At 39.0% G+C, this 18,192-nt stretch overlaps 1 long non-coding RNA gene across 3 annotated transcripts in view; it reads left to right on the top strand.

Annotated features, from left to right (window-relative positions):
• Positions 1–7,810, top strand: part of LOC138166988 (uncharacterized) — a 27,800-nt gene extending 19,990 nt beyond the window's left edge. For 2 of the 3 annotated variants that reach the window (XR_011169793.1, XR_011169791.1), the window contains exons 3-5: positions 4,191–4,289; positions 4,727–5,059; positions 7,175–7,810. This is a non-coding gene — a long non-coding RNA (uncharacterized lncRNA). The remainder of the gene's footprint in view (positions 1–4,190; positions 4,290–4,726; positions 5,060–7,174) is intronic. The other variant, XR_011169792.1, reaches the window with a different exon arrangement.
• Positions 7,811–18,192: the final 10,382 nt, after the last annotated feature.

The raw sequence follows: 18,192 nt of genomic DNA, 5'->3' as shown, positions 1-18,192 counted from the left end.
GCATTAGCCGCACATGTACAACCTATACTGAACTGCTTGTCTCCCCAGTGGGGATGGGTGGTAGGGGGGGAAGGGAATGAATCTGGAATTGAAAGTTTTAAAATCAAATATTCAAATATATATATATATATATATGTGTGTGTGTGTGTGTGTGTGTGTGTGTATAAAAAAAAGATTAGATAAAGGGAAAAGACAACAGTCTTTTGGTGAGCTACTGTAATGGGTGGCAGTGACTTAGGACATTGGTATCATACAAATGAATCTGATCAATGTAATCAAATGAAGAGCCCCCTATTATTAGAATATCTCTGCTTCTCAAGGTCTTAGTCCTTTGTCACCAGTTTTGGTGTTCAATACTACCTCTTTATGTAAGAATTTTTTTTCTATAAAACCATTGTTCTAACATTGTTAATTTTCCCATCGATATAAGTTTCATTGTAATGTTTCCATTCAAAGATGCATAATAAAAAAAAGATTCATTTTTGTTGTTGAGTCATTTCAGTTGTGTCTGACTTTTCATGTCCCTATTTGGGGTTTTCTTGGCAAAGATACTAGAGTAATTTGCCATTGCCTTCTCCAGCTCATTTTACAGATAAAGAACTGAGTCAGATAGGGTTAAGTGACTTGATCAGAGTAACACAGATAGTAAATGTCTGAGGCTGGTTTTGAACTCAGGTACTCCTAACTCCAGGGCCAACACTCTATCCATTGTGCCACCTTACTGTCCAAAGATATTCATAGCTATTTATTTATAAGCTCAAAAAACTGGAAACAAGCTAAATGATTAACAGCTGGATACTAGATAAGTATAATATATCAATGTACTAGGAGATAACAATATAAAGAAATTTCAAAGACATGAAATAATAGAAAATAAAATCAGAAGAACAACATATGCGCTAAATGCAATTGCTTAAAAATCAAAATGTACACCTTGATGCAGGGGTGATCTTAGGCTACATTAAAGGGGGCCTAGTATCAAGGACTAGGGAGGTGATAGTCCAGCTGTACTCTGCCCTAGTCGGATCACATTTGCAATATTCTGTTCAGTTCTGGAAAACACATTTTAGGAAAGGCAATGACAATCTGGAGACTGTCTAGAGGAAATTTGTATGGAGACCATGTTATATAGGAGGATTGGTTGAAGAAACTGGGGATGGTTAGCAAAGAGTAGAGGAGGTAGGGGAGCTAGGAGAGTAGACTGCAGGTACTTGAACTGGTTGTTGTGGAAAAGCATTAGAGGTGTTGTGTTTCATGCTAGGAGGCAGAATTGGGGGCAAGGGAGGATGAGTTGGAGGAATATCTTATTGTAAGGAAAACCTTCCTAATGGCTTCAGATATCCAAAAGTGCTTCTGAAAACAATGTGTTCCTTCTTTTTAGAGATCTGGATGACCACCTGTGAATGTTGCACTGTGTAGGTGGGACATAGATGACCTCTGAAGTCCCTTCCAACTCTGAGATCCTGTGACCTTGTGAACAGAATAGAAATAGATAGCCAATTAGCTGATATGGACATCTTATATGTTATTTTTTTAAATTAAATACTTATAAATATGCTTAATTGATTTTTTTTGTTGATAATAAGTGTGTATTAAGTTGTTGGGCTTTGGGGGATTTTTTTTTGGAGGGGGAAAGGTAAGGCAATTGGGGTTAAGTGACTGTATTTGAACTCAGGTCCTCTTGCCTCCAGGGCTGGTGTTCACTGTGCCACCTCATTGCCTTGTTGGTTTTTATTAATAGAAAAAGAAGAAACCCGGGTAACTAGGTGGCACAGTAAATAGATCACTGGCCCTGGAGTCAGGAGGACCTGAATTCAAATGTGACCTCAGACACTTAATATTTACTAGCCATGTGACCTTGGGCAAGTCACTTAACTCCAATTGCCCTGCCCTCCCCCCTCCAAAAAAGAAAAAGAAGAAACTGACAGGGAAGCCAACTCTTTTACCAACCTGAAAAGTGTCCCCAGGAATCCTGGTTATTCACTGTTTTGTCTATCCCTGACTTGCGGCAGAGTCACTGTTTTCTCCATTATTCTTGCTTTTGTCCCCAGTCTCCTGGGCTATTCTGTCCTCTACCTTTATACTTGGATCTACCATCCTGCCTACACACAGGCTTTGAGGGAATAACTTACATCATACATTTTGTAACTCATAAGTATTTTGTAACATAATGTACTTACTAATAAGGCAGTGAGGTGGTACAGTGGACAGAGAGAAGTCCTGAATTCAGATGTGATCTCAGACACTGTGTGCCTCAGGGCACATCACTGCCTCTGTGCCTTAATGATCTCATTTGAAACATGGGGGTAATAAGTCACCTGTCTCCCAGGGCTGTGGCCAGGATGAATTGAAATAACAAAAGTAGGGGTGGCTAGGTGGCGAAGTGAACAGTGCACCGGCCCTGGAGTCAGGAGGACCTGAGTTCCAATTTGGCCTCAGACACTTAACACACCAAAAAAAATAGCCATGTGACCTTGGGCAAGTCACTTAACACCAATTGCCCTCCAAAAAGTAAAAAAAACAAAACAAACAAAAAAGAAATAACATATGTAAGGCATTTTGAAAATCTTCAGGTAGTATGTAAATGTTTGCTATTATTAAGTATTTGCCTACACTTGTAATATTATCTGTGTAAGGAACTCCATGCTGCCTCCTTTGTTAATGATTATTTTCATTCTCATTGAACTGCCATCCCTTCTCTCTGCCATCAGTTGCTCTGTGTTCTACTCTCTTCATATTTTTCCCCCAACAATCATCCTTTACTAGCCACCAGTTCTAGCACTAAGTTCCTTTCTCCTCTCAGCCTAGGCACCCCTCCCTTTATAATGTTCCCCCTGAAGGATATAGAACACACATTTTCAAACATATTTTGATTTTAAGTATTTCAAAATACTTAGGGTCCTACTTTTAAATTTTAATGCAGAGCCCCATCTGCCTCTCCTCCATGAACCCTGGTGAGAAAATAACCCCATAATTCCCCTTCTTTTTCTGGGAAGGGGCAATTATATGACCCACAGCCTGTAAATAAGATTTGTATGAGGATCAATTAAGGAACTAGAGATGTGTTGGGGTCTGGAGAAAGGACAACAATCACAAATTTCAAGTATGTGTATCTTTAGCCTATGGAAGAATAATTAGATTTGTTCTGCTTGCTTCCAGGGGGAAAGATGGAAGGCAGGGAGACAGATTGGTTCAGTTTAAGGAGGAACTTCCTAGTAAGTGCAGGATGAGGGGAAGAACACTGGATTTAGAAATGAGGACTTGAGGGGTTGAAATTTGTCTTTGCTGTTTCTTTGTATGACAGGATACTATTTCCTGGGTTGGGGAGGGGGGGAGGGAGGAGGAGTGTCAGATTAGCTTTCTATCCTTTCTGAGTAGGAGGACTTCTTTTTAATATTAAAAAAATGTTCGGATCCCTATATAACTAGTTGTACTATTAATATCTGGTGATTAAGAAATCATGATGACAAAAACCTGCTATGAATGCAGAATTGCCTTAATTGAATTTCTATTTCATTATTTACTTCAACATTTATGTACATTTGAAAACTATTAATACATCACAGTAAATGTTTGTTACTCGATATTTTAAAATTATTCAGTATAATTAGGAAACATTCCAAGTATACATTTCCTTATTATACCATCATACTGACTATTTTGTTGGAACTTAATAAAGACCAAAAGGATAATGCTTGGTTTACAAATGGATTTAGGGACTTCTTGTGATAATTCTATGACACATGTACTTCTATGAATTTTCAGCTCTGATATGAGAAACCACTAGATTAGATGAGCTCCAAAGAATCTTCCAACTCTTCCTTTGAAATCTAAGAATTAGAGTTGTCCTAAAATACAGTAGGCTGAATTAGAACACACATGAGAGATGGCTGATAACATTCTTGTTGAATTAAAAATCAGAAGTTCCCTGTCAATGGAGATGTTTAAATGGAGTCTTCTATGATCTCTTCTTGGGGCTGTTTTGGAGGTGATTCCTTCTTCAAGAATGGATGGGATTAAATGATGTCTAAGATGTTCTGATTATATGAAACAAGGGCAAATTAAGTTGATGCAAATTGAGTATGACTCTGACTCTAGGGATTTGCCCTGAACTAGCGATTTCTAGAGTAATAGAATGAATTTAATGGATTTTTCTGGTTCTTTATTCATGACCTTCTTCTCTATACCAGGAGGGCATCATTCTTGTAGATGGTCCTTGCTCTTGCTTTTGGGATTGCTGAATCTGTCTGGGATTGCTGAAGCTATTACCCTGACAGAAATGCTTACAGGTGAGATCTCATGGAAGAAGCAGGGTTAGAAGTGAGCAGGTGAGGGGCGGCCAGGTGGCTCAGCGAGTAAGAGCACCGGCTCCAGTGTCGGGATGACCTGGATCAGATCTGGGCTCAGATACTCAGCACCACACCCAGAAATAACTGGCCGTGTAACCTTGAGCAAGTTACTTAACCCTGATTGCTTTAAAAAAAAAAAAAAGAAGTGAGCAGGTGACAAGCTTTTATATTTGTAGGGTAGCCTGTATCTGAGCTCTGGGAGCAACAAAGCATTAAGTCTTTGGAAGGTTCTCCCCAGTAGCTTTTCCTCCTCCCTTCCCAGGACTTGTCTCCTTTTCTCAGGGGAGGGAGACATAGTGTGCCTCTAGGGACTGGGTAGCTAGGACTCTGGACTTAAGAGCCCTAGCCCTGAACTTGGTTATCTCCTTCCTCCACAGATTTTTCTTCTCCACCTGTGATTGACAGAAAAGTGATCTCTACGATAGGGGAAAATGTCACATTTTATTGTAAGACAGAATTCCCATTGTCAGGTCTCAGTGTCTGGTGGTACTACCTCAACCAGGATGGATCACATGCCCTAATAAAAAGTTATCCTCTTGATGACTATTTGGAGGAGCCTGAGTACATGAGTCGTATCTCTTTCATCATCACTTCATCAGAGATAAGACTGATTTTGGAGAATGTGATGCCAGAAGACAGTGGGACATACATATGTGTCCAGAAGTACACTCAACGTTCAGTAAAGAGCTATATGATTCTCCAGGTGACAGGTAAATTGGCTATGACTTCCTTCTCTATCCTAAGAAGCCTTCCTCAGACAGTGTTTAAATGACAGCATCATTCTCAAAAACCGTCAAAATCTCCCCATTACCATAATTACTTTGGCATTCAAAGTCCTTTCCAGTCTGGTCCTAACCTTTCAGAATTCCAGTCTCATCTCCAGTTTCTCATCTTTCTGAACTCTTCCCGTCTGGATTTTGCATATTGCCTATTTAAAATGTCATGAATTCCTGCTGCCACACTTTTGCTCACATCCATCTCTCTCCTCCTGTCCACAGATCCAGCTTGAATCCTTCTTATTCCCTCTTAAAAGATGCTATAACCATCAGTGTTCATGTTTCCCCCTGAACTCTTAGAGTACTATTGTCCATTATGACCCAATTTGGTATGTAATATCTAGTGATAGCTTGTATGGAGTTGTTCTCAAACATTAATTAATCTTACATTTTAAATTAATGTTTCCTTTGTGTGTTGTATCTCTCCCCTGAAAGCAGGGACTGTGTTTTAAGATGCTCAGTATCTCTAGCAGTGCTTAGAGACCAATAGAGGGCAAATAGTAGGCACCTAATAAATATTTGTTGATTGCTACTGCTCTATTAATAGACGTGACCCTTGATCTTAGAGTCCAACAGAAGAGACATAACTGATAGAAGTGTTACTGATGTACATATACATTCAATTCATTTCAACAAATATTTTTGATGTAAACAAAAGTAAGAGTTGAAGAGAGAGTGACCATATCTTTCAGAGACCATCTTTTCCAACTTATACCTAACCAAGAATCCCCTCTATCATATCTCAAACAAGTGGTCATTCAGATTTTGCTTGAGGACCTTCAGTGGGAGGGAACCAGCTGCTTCCACCTTTGAACAGCTGTAATTGTTAAGAGGTTTCTCCTCATTTGAGTTCTAAATGGATTCGCAGCAATTTTCAGTTATTAGCTCCTCATTCTATCTTCTGGGGCAAAATGGAACAAGTTTAATTCTTCTTCTATGTGACAACCTTTGATTAACTTGAAGACTATCATGTCCCTGCCTAAGTCTTCTCTTATCTAAGCCAAATATTTTTAGTTCCTTTAAGAGCCCCTTCTTTGGCAGTTTCTCTCATTTTCTGTTTTAATCAGGTTTTCTAAAATGAAAATATATACTAATTTCACAAGTATTTTTTGAGTTTTCTCAAATCTTTCATTTCATTTTAAGAAACACCTCAGCAAATTCAATTTACTAACATCAATCCCTTGCTTAAACAATTAGCTTTACTGATAAAAGAATAAATTGAAACAAACCCTGAGTCCAGTGTTGATGTGAGGAAAGTGAAGGGTCAATGTGAATTATTATTATTACTTGTAAGGTCAGTCATGTTCTGTTTTTGGCAAGGAAGGAGAAATACCCTCCTCATTGTTGCATTTTTATCTGAAAGTCCAAGAAGGAGAGAAAACGAGGGAAAGAAAGAAAAGGGATGAATCTCTGAGGGTCAGCCAGTTATCAAGAGGCAGCCCCAGTCTCTGCCCTGGAGATCAGTAAGGGGTCATCAGTCTGGCACAACCTTCAGATGCCTGCATTAAGTTCACACTGTAATCTCATCAAGATGATGGGGTGAAACCCATCAAACTGACCCTGTACATATTATTGTTATCCCTAAAAGATAAGGGAGATCCCAAAAGCTGGTATCTTCATTTTTCTGGGAGTATTAGTGATCACAGTGTACATCATAGATCTGCAATGGACCTCAGAGTCCATCTTATAGTCCAACTCCCTTAATTTACAGAAGAGGAAACTGACTCGGGCAGGTTAAGTAACTTGCACTGGTAGTAAGGTGTCACTTTTCAGAGTCTTTTCACATCCAAGATTTCAAAGATCCTGTGTAAATAGGTCAGGTGTTATCCACATTGACAGATGAGGAAGTGAAAATCCAAGAGAGGTCAAAGTCATAGTGCTACAGTCTGATGGCACACTACCTTGCTAGTTTGTGGCAGAGCCAGGACCAGATTGGTCTTCTGATGGCCCAGACCCATACTCTTTCTACTGCCAGCTGCTGCTTCACTGTGCTCTGCATTGAGGGGTTGTGAGTGTATGTGGTAGTGACTGTATGTCTTTCCTCTGCAGCCCCAGAAGAAAAGGATGAGAACTCAGTAGTGATTTATACACTGGTGGGGCTCCTCTCTGCAGCCCTGATGGTGTGGATGATTTCCTTCAGCATTTTATGTAAGAGGGGAGACCTGCAGTGCCCCAGGAACTGGGGTCAGGAAATATAATATGAATACGAGACCAGTAACAACTGAACTTGTTTGGCGACTCGATACTCTAATATCCCTTCCCTTTCATGACACAGACAGTAGGGCATCAGACCTAAGGCAAAACTGTGAATTAATGGTTTGTCTTAAGTAATACCAACTGTCTGTTTTAGTATTAGCTGCCCCCTTTCTTCCCTTGTGCCTAGTACCTTACTTCCTGGCAAAACGTGCTCTTAAAAAAAATCTGATATTAATCATTTACATTTTAGTGTTAGTACCCAGGGAGCTGTTTTGTCTTCATCCTTTTTTTTCTTCCAGTTACATGTAAAAACAATTTTTAACATTTGTTTTTAAAAATTTTGAATTCCAAATTCTGTCCCTCCTTCCCTTCACTCTTCCCTCCTTGAGAAAACAATTTGAATTCTATTATACATGTGCAGTCATGCAAAGCATATTTCCATATTAGCCATGTTGCAAAAGAAAGCAAAAAATAAAGTAAAAGAAAACATACTTCAATCTGCATTAAGACTCCATCAGTTCTTTCTCTGGAGGTGATTATAAGTCATTTTAAGTCCTTCGGAATTTTCTTGGGCCATTGTATTGCTAAGAATAGCTAAGTCACTCATTAATCACAGTACGTTATTGCTGTTACTGCGTACAATATTCTCCTACTTCTGCTCACTGCACTTTGCATCATTTCTTATAGCACAATAGTATTCCATCACAATCATATATCATAATTTGTTTAGCCCTTCCCTAATTGATGAATTTCCCCTCAATTTCCAGTTCTTGATTACCACAATTTTAAGAGCTGCTAAAATCTTTTTGTATGTAGAGATCTTTTCTTTTTTTTTTAATCCCAGAGATATAGTGGTATTGCTGGGTCAAAGAGTATGCATAGATTTATAGTCCTTTGGGCATGGTTCCAAATTGCACTTCAGAATGGTTGAATCAGTTCACAGCTCCACCAACAGTGCATTAATGTCCCAGTTTTCCACATCCCCTCTAACATTTGTCATTTTCCTTTTGTCATATTAACCATATGATAAGTGTGAGGTGGTACCTCAGAATTGTTTAAATTTGCATTTTTCTTTTTAAATATAGTATTTTATTTTTTCTAATTACATGTAAAGATAAATTTTAACATTCACTAAAAAATTTTAGGTTCCAAATTTTCTCTCTTCCTTCCTTACCTCCCCTCTCCCTAAGATGTAAAGCAACTTGATATATCTATGTAAAACGTATTTCAATATTAGTCGTGTTGTAAAAGAAGAAATGGACTAAAAGAAAATAAACATAAAAAAATAAAAGTAAAAATAATATGCTTTGGTAGAAGCAGGACCTCCTAGCTGCTCTGGCTTCCACCTTCCCCAATCAATGCAAAAAAAGGGAACAAACTTTGAAGCTGCAGAACTCACAGAATGAAACAGATAAGCTAACCTCCCCCTGAGAACAGCCCAGCAGGCTGGCAGGAATTGGCTGGCCCAGTGCTCTGGGAGACAAGCCCAGGTCTGCCATGAGCTGGAGGTTTTAGCCCCAGGGTGGGTCTGACCAGCCGCAGGCAGGAGGGACTCCAGATCAGTAGCAGCTATGGCCATTTCCAGAATTATCAACACATAGATGCAAAGGACAAAGTGAGAGGTCAGTGCAGTCTGGACTTTGGGACCCAGTAAGTGGGAGTGCGTGGCTTTTGACATTCAGATACAAGAAACAAGAGAAGCATGAGAAGGTAAACAGGGAAAAGAAATCATAAGGAACTTATCAAAGTTGAACTATTAACATTCCTACATGGAAAAACAATAATTGTAACTGAAGAAACTTTTTTCAGTATAAAAATAGTTGAAGGGAATAGAAATATATATGTCTATATATGAGGGTATATGGGCATATGAATACATATGTGAATGTGTGTATATATTTACAGGTATACATAGATAGAGGGCACAGGACCAATTTAACAGGAAGGGATGATACTTAAAAGGTGAAATTAAGAGGTGAGAGAGGAATATAATGAGAGGAGATGGGGAGAGATAGAATGGGGTAAACTATCTCATATAGAAGAGGCAAGGGAAAATGGTTACAATGGAGGGGAAGAATAGGAAGGCAAAAGGGAATGGGTCAACCTTATTCTCATTGAATTTGGCTTGGGGAGGGAATGAAATGCACACTAAATAGGATATCTCACCCTACAGGAGAGTAGGGGGGAAGGGGATGAGAGGGGGGATGATGGAAGGGAGGGCAGGCTGGGGAGGAGGGAAGTTGGAAGCACCCACTTTTGAAAAGGGATGGGATCAAAGTAGAGAATAGAACAAGTGGGAGGTGGGATAGGAGGGAGGGAAATATACTCAGTCTTTTACAATATATCTACTATGTTATTGTTTTGCTTTAGCTACACATGTACAACCTATACTGAACTGCTTATCTTCCCAGTAAGGGTGGGTGACAACAGGAAGGGAATGAATCTGGAATTCAAAGTTTTAAAATTAAATGTTTAAATATATATACTATTATTAATACTATTTTACATGTAATTGGGAAGTAAGATATACAGGCACTGGGGCATAGAGATCCACCATGCCCTACTGGAAAAGTCAAAAGGGGTATGGGAGAAAATATGGAAGAGAACAGATTGGAGGAGGGGATATCCTGTGGGACTGCTATTTTGGGGCAGTGGGTAGGGGAAAAATGGGGAGAAAATTTGTAACTCAAAATCTGGCAGAAATGAATGATGCAAATCAGAAGTTAATAAAAAAAATTTTTTTAAAAGAAAAAAAAGAAAATAGTATGCTTCAATCTACATTCAGACTCCTTCAGTTCTTTTTTCTGGGTGTAAATGGCATTTTTCCTCATGAGTCCTTTGGAGTTGTCTTGGATCATTGTATTTCTAGGAATAGGTAAGTTATTCATAATTGATTATCGTTACAATATTGCTGTTACTGTGTGCAGTGTTCTCCTGGTTCTGTTTACTTTGCTTTGCATCAGTTCGTGTAAGCCATTCCAGGTTTTTCTGAAAGCATCCTGCTCATCATTTCATACAGCACAATATATTGTATTTCATCACAATCGTACACCACAGCTTGTTCAGCCATTCCCCAATTGTTGGGAATCCTCTCAATTTCCAATTATTTGTCACCACAAAAGAGCTGCTATAAATATTTTTGTACAAGTAGGTCTTTTTCCATTTTTAAAACAATCTCTTTGGGATATAGACCTAGTAGTGGTATTGCTGGGTCAAAAGGAATGTAGTTCCAAATTGCTCTCCAGAATAGTTGAACCAGTTCACAACCCCACCAACAGTGTATTCATGTCTCAATTTTCCAACATCCCCTCCGACATTTATCATTTTCCTTTTCTGTCATATTAGCCAATATGATAGGTGTGAGGTGGTACCTCAGTTGTTTTAATTTGCATTTCTCTAATCAATTGGGATTTCGAGCATTTTTTCATATGATTATAGGTAGCTTTGACTTCTTCTTCTGAAAACTGTCTATTCATATCTTTTAATCATTTAACAACTGAGGAATGACTCCCTTCTCTGTATATTTGAGAAGTGAGGCCTTTATTAGAAAACCTTGCTTGCAAAATTATTTTCCCCATTTTTCTGCTTTCCTTTTCATCTTGGCTTCATTGGTGTGTGTGTGTGTGTGTGTGTGCAAAATTTTAAAAATTTAATGTAATCAGAATTATCCATTTTATATCTCATAATGTTCTCCATCTTTTGTTTGGTCATAAATTCTTCCCTTATCCATAAATCTGACAGGTAAAAATATTCCATGTTCCCCAGGAGATTATTTGTATGGTAAGCCCCATGCAATAAAAAGGTTTTGACCCTTTCTGAAGGAACTTTAGTTCTGAGGAAAGAAGTGAGGGAGGCATGGTTTTTTAGAGGTGAAGTAAAGTTTTTTGTACCCCTTAAAAATCACACCCCATAAACAGCTTTAAGGTGTCCCCAGAAGAGTTTATAAGGATATTAAAGGTGATCAGGAGTTTGATGTATGGATTCCCTCTAAGACAGTTGGTTCATTCAGTCTTGAACACATTCAGTGATGGGGATCTCACTATTTCATAAGGTTGAATTTTGGACAGCACTGTTGCTTCCAAAGTTCTTTCTTGCACTGGGCCAAAATCTAGTTTCCCATAATTTCTACTAATGGGTCCTAGTTTGACCATCTGGAGCTACAAAGAATAGATCTAATCATAATTGAAGATGACAGGCCTCCAAATATTTGAAGACAGATAGAACTCCCTCAAGACTTTTCTTTTTAAAGCTAAATTTGCTCTACTCTTTCAACTGATTTTCATTTAACACAGGTTCCAGACCATTCATCATCCTGGTCACCTTCCAATTTGCCATTAGTTCTTTTAAAATATGGTACCCCACCCAACAAAACAAAACAAAACAGCACTACCCATAAAAGGCCATATTATCCGTTTGTCTGGACAGGTCAGATTACAAAGAGACTATCACTTTCTTAGATCTGGATACTCTACTGTGAAGGTAGCCTAAATTTCCCATTAAGTCTTTTTGGTATCCATGGTTGTCTAATGAGAAGATTAAGATAAATTCTGTATCATTTTCTTATTGATCCTATTTAAAAGTAATTAAATTTTTTTTTAAGCAGTCGAGGTTAAGTAACTTGCTCAAGGTTACACGGCCAGGTGTTTCTGTGTGGGTGCTAAGTGTCTGAGCCCAGATTCGATCCCCAGGTCATCCCAACACTGGAGCCGGTGCTCTTACTCGCTGTGCTACCTGGCCGCCCCAAGTAATTAATTTTTTCCTGTAACAGCTTTTGTCTTGTAATTGCTTAAACCATGGTTCTTTGTCTCTGAACTTAGTTCAGAATTCACCTGACCTGTAATGGGTTAATTTTAGAAATCTAATTCTCCTGCTAATCACTGATCTATTCTTGCCTCAAAGAATTTAGCTGAATTTGGGGGTTGGGAGTTGGGCCTAATATCTTTATACCACCAAGGTATCCTTCAAAGATGTCCAGTTTGCTGCCCAAAAGTCTGGGTGATGTCTCACACCTGCACTCAAATAAGGAGCACTTCTTAGTCTCCTGAGAGAAGAGGGGTCATTGCTAGTTTCCATTACCAAACTTTCAATGTTGTTCCCTGTGCCTCAGCTTTGTACCAAGTCATGTTGTCTTTAATCCCATGATGTTATTTACCCAGTTCTGTTCTCTGTTCTGTACTCCCCAAAACCTGTAAAAAGTAAATGGTCCTTTTGTTTGGGGTCTTTGGCATAAAGGGAAGCAATCCATCAACCCATTTATTGACAGGCATTATGCCCCTGCTAATAAATGTTATCTTGTGTGGAAATTTGCCTCCTTTTACCTTTTGTTAAATTTAACTTATGACACTAGGCACCTTTCAAAGTCTTATAAGTTGCAGAGAAGGTCCTGACCCTCATTGGTAGAGAGAGTTTCCTTATTTGGGAGTTCCTTATAACAATAAAATCATGTCCAATACCTGGCCCCAGTCCCTGTGTCACAATGTTAAGTTGAACTTCAGACTGAGTAAAATCATGTGTGTTTTCCCTCCACAAACTGCTTTTAAAATGACATGTTCTTTCCAAGCCTCCACCCCCTTCCCATTCCAGTCTATACTTACATATTTGATTTTTTTTTAATCTCCACAAGAGTTTTTTTAAGATATTACTCTGAAGCCAAATCATTGCTAAAATACCTATTAGTGATGCCTTTTGTCTTTATGTATCAATCACTTCTAAAACTCCAAATTGAATCCTCTAAATAAGCAAAAATATCTAATACAGGAATCTTGTCTGATAATGTATACACTATTTTGTCCTGGTAGTCCCACATACACAGCAGATTTTATAAAAAAAAAAAAAAAGGAAAGAAACTTTACTGAAAAGAAACCTAATGAATATTAATCTCTAAACAAACCACTTCATACTTCAAAAATCTTTAAAAAAAATTTTTTTGTTAACATATCTGAACCTGTCAATTTCTTCAGTGTGACTACACTAAGCACAGTGCCTGACACATAGCAGGTGCTTAATAAATGTTTATTGCATTGAATTAGCTTAATAGATAAATTCTAGAGAGTTACCAGAGGCAGATGGCTCTTAATACTTAATATGCTCAGAGTCATAGAATTGTTTATGTATACACATTTTGGTGTCATCATAATCAGTGACTGTGATGTTGTGATCAGTTTACTCATTGTTCAAAGATTTCTCTGACTGGCTTTCAGGCTGGGTATCTTCTATAATTGAACTCAGCTTCCACGATTCCAGTGCAATTAATTGTATTAGTTTCTAAGGAACTGATTTATGCTAATAAAACTCACAAGACTAAGTGATAAAACCGGTTCATAAAAAATGGAGTGGAATAGTTAGGTGGCTCAGTGGATAGAATATTGGGCCTGGAGTCAGGAAGAACTGGGTTCAAATTTAACCTCAGATACTTAATAGCTGTATAATATCTGGGCAAGTCACTTAACCCCATTTGCCTCAGTTTCTTCATCTGTCAAATGAACTGGAGAAGTGTTTTGCCAAGGCAATATTCACAGCACTGATGGCACCTATGGATATGCCGGCATAGTTCTGAATCAAAATATAACAGACTCTCCATATAGAAGACAGAAGCAAAACATTTATTCAAACACCAGAAAGTTGAATCCCAACACCAAAAAGCCAAATCCCAACACCAGAAAACAGAATCCATCATAACAACAAAGAAGTTAATACACCTTATCGCTGCAGGAAGCAACACCATTTTAAAGTCTTCCCCAGGCTCTGGTCTTCCCACAAACAAACACAATCCTAACTGTCTACTTGCCTGTGTCCTCTACTACCTCCTTTCTAACTGCTCTGACTCATTTCCTGCTCTACCCTTTCCTGCTCCACTGGTTCAGCAAACTCCTCCCACCACAGATTCCATGTGATTACATTTAGCCCCTTATGGGACAGGGAAGATCTTCAAATTACCAGTACCATTACAAGAAGGAAATGTCGAACACTCTAATATTTTTGTCAAGAAAACCCCATAGACAATATGGACCACAGGGTCAAAAAGAGTTGGACAGAACTGATCAACGATAACAGTGGTGTTCAGCATTAATTGACCTTTGATTGAGCAGTCCAATGTGGTGGACAGAGCTCTAGATTTTGGAGTCTGAGGATTTTTGATTACATCCTGTTCTGATACTTTATCTTCCTGACCCTTAACAAGTCATTTAAACCTCTCTGGGTCTCAGTTTCCTAATTGGCCTAATGAGGCATTTTTGCTAGAGGATTTCTAAGGTCTCTCCATTCTAGGACTGTGGGGGCTAATTTCTAAGGGTCAAAGTCTTTCCTTCCCATTCTCTAATGTTTAACAGCTAATTCTAAAATTTTAAAAATGTTTTTCCTTTCTTTGTATGTCCTGCACTTACTTATCACAGTGTCTGGAACATAGTAAGTGCTTAATTCATATTTATTAATTGGTTGTATAAATGAATGAATCACATGGCAAACATTACTCCTGAACCCCCCAAAGGGGAAAGCAAAACTCAACATGAAACTCATATTCTGGTGAGATTCATTGAAGGATATGTGTTATTTCAGAAAACTACTCTAGGCTGGATCTTGGATCATTTGCAGGTGCTTAGAGGCTTCTTTCAACATCCTTGGATTCTTCCAGATGTCAGGTACATTACTCTGGACCTGTGAAGTTTCTTCTAGGCCTAGACCACCCTTCTTTCTGATAATACAAGTGCCCCTATTTGTGTTGAGGTTGTAGAAGTGCCATTTGTGGCTGGATAACTTACATAGTGAAAAAGCACCTCAAGCCCTCCCCTTATCTCCCGATCTGGCTCTTCACCCTTCCCTTTTCTCCCCTTCCTTCTCTCCTCCCCTCCCCCCTCCCCTTTCCCTCTCTTCCGCTCCTTCCCCCATCCTCATCCTTCCCTCCATCCTTTCTTCTTCCTCCCTTACCCGGCCTAGACAATACTGTGATGGAGACGCCCAAGGGGGCCATGGACCCCCCCGCCCAGGTGGACATCACAGGGCTGTGCCAGGACACATTCTCCAAAATGGCCATGTACCTGATGGGTGGGTGAGCTGACAGCCGCCAGTGAAGACTATAAACTTCTGGAAAATATGAACAACCTGACTAGCTTGAAGTATCTGCAAATGAAAGCTATTGCAATAAATGTAAGTAGAAACCTAAAGGACTTAACCCAGAAATTTGCAGCCCTTCACCCTTATCTGGGTCAGATCACTTGTTCAAAGAAATTAGAAGCCAAGTACAAGCAGTTAGAAAGGCGATGAAAGAATTCTTTAGCACAAAGACTTGAACTACAAGAATGTTTCCTAAGAGCTGAAATGTGCAGGATGGAACTTATACTATGCTTCAGTTCCTAAAAGGAAGCAGTGCTGCTGCTCCAAGGAGAATCCCAGCCCTGACCTATGTTTTCCTAAACCTGTACCCCTGGAACCTCATCTTATCCTGTGTTTCTTTGTGTGCCCTGGACCAAGGCTCAGAAATCAGGATCAACTCCACCTAGAGCAGACACAGAGGGAGGCTCTCCATCTCCTCCCTTCTTCCCTCTCCCCCAGGCCCACTCCCCCACCCCTGTCATAACCTGTTCTTCAATTTAAATAATAAATACTGATTTACAACCACCCAAAAAAAGAAAAGGCACCTCAGACAATTCTAAGCAGTGAAGAAGATGTATGAGCCCTAGCTGGTCACAAGGTCCAACTGTATCTCAGCTTAAGGATAATCTTTTCTGAATTTAAGTTGGCCATAGCACAGAATCCTAGTTTGTGGACAGTCCTTTCTGTCCTCATTATTCGACCTGGACCTTTATCGCCATCGTATGTTTGTTGTCTGGGGGGGAAATCTATGATGGACTGGTTCCCATAATTAACCTAAATATAATGATACATATTGACATCAGTGACATTGGGAGTTATCTCAGGGTCAGCTTGGATACAAACAAATACCCTGAGAATGACCTTGACAAGAGCTATTGTTTTCTTGCTGAAGGGAGGAGAGGGCACAAAACCTTTTGTAAAAACTAAAAGAAAAAGCCCGTTACATTTTTAACAACTACATTTACAAGGTTAAATGCAAGGGGCTGTGCTTCCAAGAAAACTTACCTTTCAGTGTGCAAGCAAAAATGATTAAAATAAACTGTATTTAATAAAAATGTTTTTTAGTCTTTCCTGAAGGAAAGAAATCTCAAATGTAGTTTGCTTTCAGTAGACAATAAGTAATAGCAGAATGTAATATAGCCTTGATGTATCACTCAGCCTCACGCCTGCAGATAAAAATATCAGTAACACCTGGAACCCAGCAGCCAAGAAATAGCACTGATTTGGGGCAGCTAGGTGGTGCAGTGAATAGAGCACTGGCCCTGGAGTCAGGAGGACCTGAGTTCAAATGTGACCTCAGACACTTAATATTTACTAGCCATGTGACCTTGGGCAAGTCAATTAACCCCAATTGCCCTACTACTTTCCCCCCTCCAAAAAAACAATAGCACTGGTTGGAGGAGTGGAGTTCTTGCTTTTTGGCTCACCAGATGCTCATCCTATGGTCAAGACAAATTACTTTGTATATATTATATTAATATTGAGTAGGTTACAACTTTGTTTGCCATTAGTTACACTCCAGCTATATTGTTCTGAGGAGAAAAGATAACCAAACAGGCTTTGTTTAAGAAGGTTGGGGTGGAAAAGGTGTCTCCAAAATCATAGTTACTTTTAAGCTTTAATAGGATAAAACTGCCCTCTGGTTTTGAAGAAATGATTGAGATGTAAAAACACAAACCTTCTTTTAAAGAAGAGAAAATCTTGTGGGTAGCTAGGTGTCACAGTGAATAGAGCACTGGCCCTGGAGTCAGGAGGACCTGAGTTCAAATTCAGCCTCAGACACTTTATATTTACTAGCCGTGTGACCTTGGGCAAGTCACTTAACCCCAATTGCCCTGCTTTCCCTGTCCAAAAAGCAAAATAAATAAATAAATAAGAAGTGGTTGGATTAAATGACCTCTGAGATCTCTTCTAGTTTTAAATCTATGATCTGTACTGTATTTAGTCTTTTCTTTTCCTTCCTTTTTCTTTCTTTATTCTGCCTTTTTTTTTTTTTTGGCTGATATGGACATCTATTTAAGTAAAACTTTTATTCTGTCAAAATTAGGGACTTGTTCTATGAGAGACAGGATCAGGTCCCCTGGGTCTGAAAGAAAAGTTCTGAAACAACAATTCCTACTTCAATGGGAGGTGCATGTCCTTAGGGAAAGCCCTAATTTGAAGGGTTCCCAGACTTCATCCATGTTGCCTCATCACAGCTTCAATCATATTTCAGAAAAAGCAAACTCTTCATAAATGGTCCCTTGGTTGGTAGGATGCCCCACTGAGAAGCGGGCTTGCTTTATTTATGCAGGTCAGGCCAGGAAGATACCTTGGTTTTCACCTTTACCTATGGCAGTCGGGGGAAACAAGCTTTCTTCCTACCTTGCGTACATTCCTGGAGTCCTAGTTCACGTCACATTACAGCATTCTATACTGCTCCTTAATCCCATAGATGGCATGAGGTTATCATGATCCTCCCTCCTAAACATTCCAAAATCTAATAAAAAAGAAGGTATGGAAGATTTCTTGCACAATATTTCAGTACTTTAATAGTCTGACTTATACATCATCATTCACAAATCTAATGAATGTACCTACCACTGACTTTAAACAGCATTTTAGAATGTTCTACTATGTATCAGATGCAGAGGATACAAAGATTAAAAACAGAACAGTTTTGCCCTATATGAGAATATTTTCTACTGGGAGGAAGAGGAGCAACATGTATACATATAAGTGTATGGGAAGTAATATTGATAACAATGTTAGTCAGCTGTCCCAAGACAGTTAGAGATTATCTA

The sequence above is a fragment of the Petaurus breviceps genome, unplaced genomic scaffold (assembly GCF_028583685.1).
Source record: "Petaurus breviceps papuanus isolate PSGF00001 unplaced genomic scaffold, PetGlider_PUasm1.0 227, whole genome shotgun sequence".
NCBI lineage: Eukaryota > Metazoa > Chordata > Mammalia > Diprotodontia > Petauridae > Petaurus > Petaurus breviceps.
This window is presented reverse-complemented; position numbering and strand designations above follow the sequence as displayed.